The sequence below is a fragment of the Vanellus vanellus genome, assembly GCF_965231255.1.
Source record: "Vanellus vanellus genome assembly, chromosome: 1".
NCBI classification, from domain to species: Eukaryota; Metazoa; Chordata; class Aves; order Charadriiformes; family Charadriidae; genus Vanellus; species Vanellus vanellus.
In genome coordinates this window covers 195,205,265-195,214,551 of record NC_138905.1, presented here as the reverse complement: position 1 = coordinate 195,214,551, position 9,287 = coordinate 195,205,265, and positions in this window count along the sequence as shown.

Sequence of the window (9,287 nt, the reverse complement as noted above, 5' to 3'; positions counted from 1 at the left end):
TCCGAAACTGTTTCCGTATCAGAGGCAGAGTATCCATGATTTTAGGGAATGGAGTGGGCCTTGCATCGAATTTTTCTTCCTCCAGTTTTCTCGGTGTAAGATGTGACCGCATTCTCCCTCCTTTGAATGATTGCTCAGGTGCAATTAATTTCCAGGGAACCCGAGCAGTGACCCTGCATTTGGGATTTTACCACGATCCTCTTCTATTGTCTGGAGAAGGCAATGTCCAGGATATGAAGTTAGCTCTTCCTTGGTTAGCATGAGGCTTAGGAAGGCACTGCCAAGTATGTGAAAGACAAACATCACACACGTAGACAAAATGGTGAGTAACATCTCCGCTCTGCAGTATTTCTGCAGGGTCTGACAAAACACAGCATTCCTCACTCCCTGTTTACCACTTAAAGATGAATGGCTCTAGTAAGTTGTCTAGCTCTATTTATTCATTTTGGTAAACAGTTTTTCCCAATAATTAATTCATTTGATAAGTGAACTGAAAAAGGTCCAGATTTATTTTTTTTTTCCACAGGATCATTTGCACTCTATGCAGATATGGGTGTGGGTGTAAGAAGTATCATGGAACTTGAGGCCATACACGAAAGCATGAACAGTGCACACAGAAGTTGCTTAAATCTAATATATTCTTGTGCAGTCAACCATTCTTTTTTTTTTTTTTCTAGCTTTCTAGCAAATACTGGAAGGAAATTGCTTGCTGTCTCCTTTATGAGAATAATTGGTCCTTTTTGTAGTCCCACTGCAGTACTCCTGCAGAAAACTGGTTATTTTTTTTCTGTTCCTGTTCTTATGAAGCAATTTACTGAGAAAATAAATTGTCAAGAATAGTAAAATTAGACATAACATCAGAAAACATTTTTGTGTGAGACCAGAATTTTATTGTTCAATTAAAAAAAAGTCAAGGTTGTTCTAACCTCATCTGTGCTTAAGCTCTCATTATCACGAAACCTTCTACCAGGCAGAATCTAGTCAGACTTGTAAAACTACCAAAGAGCTGACACAGTTGACGGTTGAGCTGACACCATTTCCAAAACTTACGACTTGGCTTAAAGCCTGGAAGATGGCCATGGATATGGTTTTGGTTTTTTGCTTTTTTGGCAACGAGATGCGAAAGTTATCGGCAGTTCTGCTGCTGAGTCCTTAAATGGCATCAGGCCCAGTGAGCCAAAAAGAGTTAGAAATTCCTTGTGGTTTTGACCTAGTTCCTGGTTTGACAGCAGATGATTGAGAGCATGCAGCGGGGTAGTTTATGGCAGCCTGTGCAACTGAGGTTGTAATGTGGCTACAGGATGAAGCCTGTCCTTGACATAATTAGCTAAACCTTTCTCTACTTTACAAAGATAGGAAGATAAAGATTTGTCCCACATGTGGAAGGCTGCTTTCCAAAGACCATGCTAAGTGAATTTGCCAAAACTGTTTGCAGAATTCAATGAATCTTTATCATCCTGTGGTTCAAACAGCTCTTCTGATCTCCAGTCCAAAATGACACTCAATATTTCCCTTTGTTTTGTAATGGGATCTTTATACAGCTTCAGAATAACCCCAGATGAAACATTAGAACATGGCAAAAAACAGATGGGAATTCCAGAGTTAATGTCACCTCATTCTTAAAGAATATTGTATAGAACATGCCAGCAACAAAGGCTTGGATTCAGTCTAGATATTGAAGTTCACTCTGCTAAAACAACAAATTGTTGAAAGTTCAAAGGAGAAAAGTGGTCTTGACAGCAGAACACGAAGACGCAAGGAAGGCAGAGCCTGACTGATGCAAAGGCAGAGACCCAAGAAGGAGTTAAGATCATGTAGGTAAGAAGGATCACCTGTGGCTACGCCATTTGGGGAGGACGTTTGTCTGGTCTGCAGCTGTTCCTGGAATACTAAGTGGACATGTAGAAAGAGACTGTGAGTATGAGTAAGTTATTTATATAATTTGCTGCTTGCACAGGGGTGCCGGGAAGTGTGGTAGGGTAAATGTAGACACAGGCTAACCGCCCACAGCCTGCTAGAGAGCTTATGACTGAACACCGCTCACCCATGGTAGACTGTGTCCTTAGAAAAGGTATGAGAATTAGGAGGCCGTAATGCAATACCTGGGAGCTGCAGGAAGTTGGGAGAGGAGTCCTCCCTGCAAGCGTGGCTTTCCTTCAAGAGAAGTTGGAAGCATTTTCCCCCGGGGCCTGGAGAACTGCTGTAATAACGCTTACTTTGCAGCTGACCCACACCCTGCGCTGCTGCAGCTTGCTGCCTGCTGTTTGCCTCAAGTAAATCAGATTATTTCTAATAACTGCAGTCATGCATTTACAGTGCATTGGAGAGCTACTGCTGACCCGGCTGCTGGTCTGAAATGGGCTAGACAGTTTAATTTATTTCTTTTAAAACGAGTGTCCTACATTTGTCAGGTATGAAGTGCTATTACCAGTGGGTTCGCATCCAGCAAGAGTTCATCTCCTTCTACAGAAAAGGAGACATGGAGAACATTGCTTTAGCAAAAAAAAATATCTACCCTTTCCACCAACGTGCATTTATAAAGGCTCTGTGTGTGTGTATGTATGTAGTATAAGAATCTGGCAGACAAACAGACAACTTACAGACTGATACACTGTTACCTGCAAAAGTGTATTGCTACTTGAAAGACTGCACCCAGCAAGCAGGACTGGAAAAGTTTGGTGTTTTTTTTTTTTTTTTTTACACCAGGGAAATAGCCAATTATGTGGTTAGGGCAGTTGAACAGATCAATGTACAGTATAAAGAAAAATGGATTTAAAAATATCCAGGAAAATGGAGCTAGTTAGCTCTTCCTTTTCTGATGGATCTATTAAATTAAATCATATTCTAGCACACCCCTCTCAGCTATGATCTCACAACTATTACTTAAGCTAGGTCATATAAAAATACCATCTCTTCTTCCAGTAAGAAACAAAGGTTTGTCTGTAGCTTCTCCCCTGAGCCTAGATGACCCCTTGGGGTAGTGTGCTCGAGACTCCCTTATGTGCTGTTGGCTAACGCAATATGCACGACATAGCAGCATCCAATTCTTAACCTCTGAATCCCTATCCCAAAGAGGTAGATAACTTATGGTTCAGCTGCCAGGGTGCAGCCTTCAACAATGCTGGAACACTACTTTAATTCATGCCCCTTGAGCTATAACAGACATGCCACTGCATCCCCAAGAAACATACACAGATCATAAATAAGGTTAGATGTTATTTTAAGTAATAAACACTGAGATACAGAAACTTCATTGCAGCCTTCTGTCTTTGCCTGTCTCTTCATTTCGACTATTTTTAGTTTGCAGTCAGCATTATGACTGTGAACTCAAGGAACACTTGGACAATAGGTACATAAATAATTATGGATAGGTCTCCAGAGTCTTAAACGTTAGCAGAGGATTCAAGTTAAATACTGGCTGGGACTATTCAATGGCTTGGAGATATTGTTGTGCTTATATATATTAATACAATTTCATTTCCCATGGTGAAAAACTAACTTGGACTCTTCTGCATTGGTGGTGGTGGAAGGGTCTGCACAGAAGCTTTGAGTTGTAAATTGATGTATTACAGAACACAATTCTGCAGAATGAACTGGAACTGTCTTCTACGATTGGCTGCTTATACTTCATAGTAATGATCTCTGCGTACTTTGTATCGATTAAAACTGATTAAAGCTGTGTTATTACTCATTTCAGAGTTACCCTCCTTTCTGACTATGCTGCAGCGTCACTGAAACCAGTTAGGGATACTGAGTTAACTGCTAGAGTTGTCACAGAAAACACACCACGCATCAGCAAGACATGTCTGAGAGTAAAAAGAGAGAAAATTTACCATCTTTTCCTGTCCATATTTCAAACATGAGTAAAAAAACGGCTTGTAAGGGTAAAAGCTAAGTATATCAGGATTTTGCATTGCTATTGCTTCGGGTTGTGATAAAAAACGGTAAAGTGAAGAGAACTGGTGTAAACTACTAAACCTTTTTCAGTAACGTGTTTTTTTGCATGTGTTTTTCAAAGAGAACTCTTTGATATTAAGTAGCCTATTGAAAGAGTCTCTTCTGAAGTGTTAGTAAAGTGGTACCAAAAAGTAAGTTTTTTATGCAGTGATATCAAAATATTTTTTTTTAATCGAAATCTATGAAAGCACTAGCTACGCAGGCACTGGTGTTGGTAACAGTGATGCAGAATTACCATGCAGATTTTCTCTGCTTATTTCCTTTTCAAAGTCTGTGAAATTATTATTTTTTTTTAATATATATATGTCTTTGGAGGGCTGGGCCACGCAGGACAGTGAGTAACCTAGAAGACTTTTATCTGCAGGAGTCACCCCAGCAAATGCAAGGGTAGGAGGAAGTCGTAAAGGTTAAGATTCCACTGAAATACGAATGAGGAGACCTTTTGTATCTCTGCAAGTCGAGGAAGAGCAAGGACAGGTTAGGCAGAACACTAGGTGACCAGGGAAGTAGCCTACTTATGCCCAGAGAAACTTGGTTTCCTACACAGTCTCTGTAGTTAAGTAGGACTGCATCAAATGTGAATCAATCAGCCTTTCTCCTAGTAGGAACGACCGCAAAATGTTCCACCTGAGCTTCCCATTCCATGTTGTGGCACTCCATAAAATCAAGTGGTGGCTCTGGAATACATCAAGAGACAGAACCAGGATTTTCTTGCTGGAGCTCCATAACTAAAGGTCTCATTTTCAGAAGGTAACAACACCTCAGGTCTTGTCTGGGCTTAAAAAAGGAGGAATTTAAATTCCCATTTCCTACCTTAGAAAACTCCAAGTGACAAGTCATTCTTCAAGCTTGTGGAGAGTTCACAGCTGTCAAAAGGGGAAGTCCTGCTTTTGCTGCTGCACCCTGTGCCTGCTGGACCACTCAGTGAGTCATTTGCAATCACTGAAATGGCAGAAAACTATCTCAGAAGAAAAGAAAGGAAAAAACCCAAACAAATGGAAGATGACATTCTGCCATTCTAGTGAGCTGAACTGGCTTGAAGGAGACTCCGAGCAGCCCCAGAATGGGTGTAGAAGGAGCAGAAATGCTCCTTTTTATGGCTTTTTGCAATTAAACCAGCACGGCCGCTTCTGAAATGGTACCTGGAAGAATCTTCCACCGATTCCGGGATCGCTGTGCAGCAGTTGAGATGTTGGGCCTGAAGGCGCACAGAGGAGAGCAGTGCTCTCAAGAAATCTATCACCTGATATCTTAACTAAGTATAGTAAATATATAGTAAACAGACAGTAAATATCCCAAAGAGAAGGGCTGGAACCTAGGTCTTCCTTACCCTCAGATAAGTGTCATGATAAACGAGGTGGAGTTATGTTTCACTGTTGGGCTTTATACACGTCAGTGCACAGTGGAACAACTTAAACAGAAAGCAGTTAGAGAGAACACACCATGGGCCATATGGGTTTGATCTCCCTCCAGTGTGGGAATCTGCTCATGGTCTCCCATTTTGTAGATACAGATTTGAGTCAGTAGACTACTAAGCAGGCTCCTGCTCTGCTAAGGGAACGCTTAGACCTGTTTTCTAAAAGGCTTCTACTCCTTCCTACCCTAAGAAAAGGGTTTGGGGCTGTGCAATGAGCAGAGAGAAATCTCCCTGCAGATCCAGCAGGTTGGCCTGGGTTGTCTAGTATTTCACGCAGGTAAAAGGTGCCTCATTCAGGATTCTGGATTCCAATAACCTTTAACGTAGGCACCCAGGAACCTGATGCTTAACTTCTGAAGTCACATATTGGGTCTGATCCAAAACCTCTGTCACCTGATGTGATCTTCATGGGAAAATCAAGATACATGATTCCAAACTCCCCATTGGTTCAGACAGCTACACAAAAAAATAATGGTAATAAATTAAATAGACTTGGAAATAAACTAAACTGAGTAACTAGTAAGTATCAACGAATTTATGGATTTAACAAGAACAGCTAACTCTTCTTTTTAAGGTAAAGCTTGGGGCAGATCAGGACGTGAATGACAGGATAATAATTTCACACAAAGACAGGGCATCTCTGATCTCTGACAGCTACAGATTTCTATTAGATGCGTTCTTAACTTTTAAAGGATTTGATTTCTGGCAATTCTAAATGTTTCCCATCACTCTCCCTCTGACATTTCTATAAAACTTTTAGATTAGTTTAAAATGTTTTGGTGTCAGAGAATGCTGCTAGTGAAATTAATACTGTAATTTGGGGTCTCCCATACGGTCACCTCTTATTTAAGTATTTCATAGCCATTACATAGCTGCTTTTCAAAATATCTGATTATCCTTCATGTTTACTTAATAGTTTTCAGTGCATACTTGTCATTGTGCTTCCTTTTCTCTGCATTCAGTAAACATTTGGATTAAGTTAATGTTGACCTATGTGTTGATATAGGGCTCAAGACACAAGTGGACTTAAGACCTCTGACCCAAAACTGAAATTTGTCAGTGTTCAAAATCTTTGCTCTGCTGTGGCCTGACCTGAGGACACATAAAAGCCATGGACTTTAAAATCTTTTGAAGTTTCTGAAGCATACTAAATTTCATTCGGGACTGGCTCTTATGCATTTTAGTTTTGACAGTGAAAAGCCACTTTTTGATAATCTTTTATTTGTTCCTTGTTGGGATCCACATAGCAGGTGCACCTTTGCTTCAAGAGTGTGGTGTTTACAGGTACCTGTCCAACACACATTTAGAGGAGTGCTGATAACTGACTGTGAGTAAAAACCTAAAACCAAGCATGAGTCTAACCTTCTGTTAGAGTATGTGCCTGGTGGAGTCCTGGTCTCCTGTGACAGCCTGTGTGTCTTGCAGTTCATAACCTGCAAATACAAGGAGCTGAGTATGCTACCCAGAAGACTTCTGATCACTACATGAGTGACAAAAGGCAAAGCCAACCATCCTTCTCAGCTAAAGTAAATCTCCTTTGCTGCCTCTGCTTCAGAGAAAGCTTGAAGCAGTTGGTTCAACAAGTGCAGATAATTGTTCCAGACAGGAGATCATTCCACACAAAGAAAACCAGTTCTCAGAAAAGCAATCGATAACGCTTCAACCCCAGAACACACTATGGCAGACTTGGAACTCAATTTTTTTTAACTCTGATCTGCTGAGAGATAGGGATAGTGCCATATCTGCATCACTGAACTGTCCAAATGTCCCTCTGAAGTGATTTGCAGAAGGGTTTGGGAATTCTTTCACCATTTCTTAAGATGTGGGCTTGGATGTGGGCTTAAACAATAGAGCAACTGAATTTGTACCTCTAACAACCTCTTGGAGCGTGCTGATGATTTGGACAAAAGTCCAAGAACCATATGCCTATTTTATTTTAACTTTATCTGATAAAGTAGAATATACTGCCTCTCTTTAATCATTTGTCTCATTTACACACTATCCAAACTTCCATTTTCTAAATAGAAGGCCAATCAATCATGTTGCCTTTGCCATAAAACTCACTGATTCCTGAATCAGTCCCACACACTAAAAATAGGCCTTTTAGGTAAAGTAGTCCTTATGTAAGCAAATATCTCCTCTAATAGTACATACAAAAAATGTGCGAATGAGTCAGAAAGGCTACTTTTGTTTCATATGTTCTTATACTTGGCTTTCCAACTCTGAAAAGTGAGCTTTCATTGAAACTCGGTATGTATCATCTCCCACTTCTTTGTGAAAGATTCCATTGCTCCTTCACGCGGTTCAGAATTGGAGCTTGCAGATCTACTGCAGATTTCAGTGACCAGGGCTGGAAGAATATCTGATACCAGTACCCAGTTATTCTCTTTATGGACCGGAACAGAAAGAAGATGAGATATGATTTGCCAAAGGATTTTGTGGAGGTAATTAACAACTACGAAACACTGAAAAAGGGACCTGGGCTCCAGCCTAGACTCTGAATATCACTCTATGTCTATAACAGTCCCAACTTGTTTGAGACAATTTTTGTCCTAACCTTATTCTTGTGGAAGGCTTGGCTTAATGAGTGCCTTCAGCTTTCCCTTCCCTCATTAGCAGCACTTCCTTTTCTCCATCCTTAACTGATCTGTCTCCTTCCCCATTTCCTTGTTCCAGTCTCTTTGCTGAGTCCATTGCTGTTCCACCCCCATTCCTCATGCAGTCTCAGTACTCCCCATCTTCCATTTCATCCTCTGGCTCTCAATTTCAGCCCCATATCAGTCTCCTTTTCTGTTTCTCCCCATTCTCCATCTGTCCCAGCTTATTCCTTTAGGTTTTTTCATCCCAGTTCAGCTTTTATCCCCACTGCAACAGAATGTGTCAAGCTACACCTATACAAGTAAACTACACTGTGCTGGGTGCCCCACAGCTTTCTATCCTTGCTCTCAAAATATTTTTGGGCACAATGGGGCAGTCAGTGCAGGTCAAGGACTATCTCCACCAGACAGGTTGGATGTAGCAAGCCTGCTTTGAAAGGCAGCTGAGAAGGAAGACATAAGCATACAGATGTGACCAGTGCCATGTCTATCAACCTCAGAGCCAGAGAGCAGACTCTGGACTAAGAAGATGTGTATTGACCTTTATCCATGGCTCAAATCCTCTGAAAGCATAAGAGAATTCCCTGCCAAAAAGTTCTAGCATCCAACCCCACAAAGCTCAAAGATGGTAAATCTAGTCTTACTTCTGCATCTCCAAGGTGGAAGATATCAAGTATTTTGTTGGACTGACATATGCAAAGTTGCTAAAGGAGACTGCTCAATAAGGAGAGAGTTACTGGAGAGTTTATCTGCAAAGTTTGGAAAAAACTTTGTAGAAAATGCACAGATTAATTAAAAAAAAATTCATAAATTTAGCACGCCCCTTCCAAACTGGCATCCAATTCAAAAGTGGAATTTTTGTAAAGAAGACATCATCAGATGTTTACTCATCATGCAGAAAATAATGCATGACCTCATAATTTGAAAAAGGTGAACTGTTTTGGTTAAAATTTCAAATAAGCTCAACTTTAAGGTAGGACAGGAGGAAAATTTTAGGAATCTGCTTTTGAGAACTGGTTTAATTATAGGCAGAGCTATCATTGTCTAGGTTTGATCAGGGAAATTCACTTTACAAAAACTGAGACGCTGGTGTTTTATTGGAGCAATGGAAAGGAGGAGTCATGTGATTAATTCTGCCGAAGTGACAGAGGTGTACGTGGACTAGGCAAGAGAATAAAGCCTGAGAAATCAAACTGAAGATACTTTTTGAGAATTTATTGCAAAACTTCAATTTATAGAAAACCGAGGTAACCCTAACAGGAGCAAAACTCAACTCAATATTGCAGAAGGAATAAGAAAAATCACCAGTGAAATCA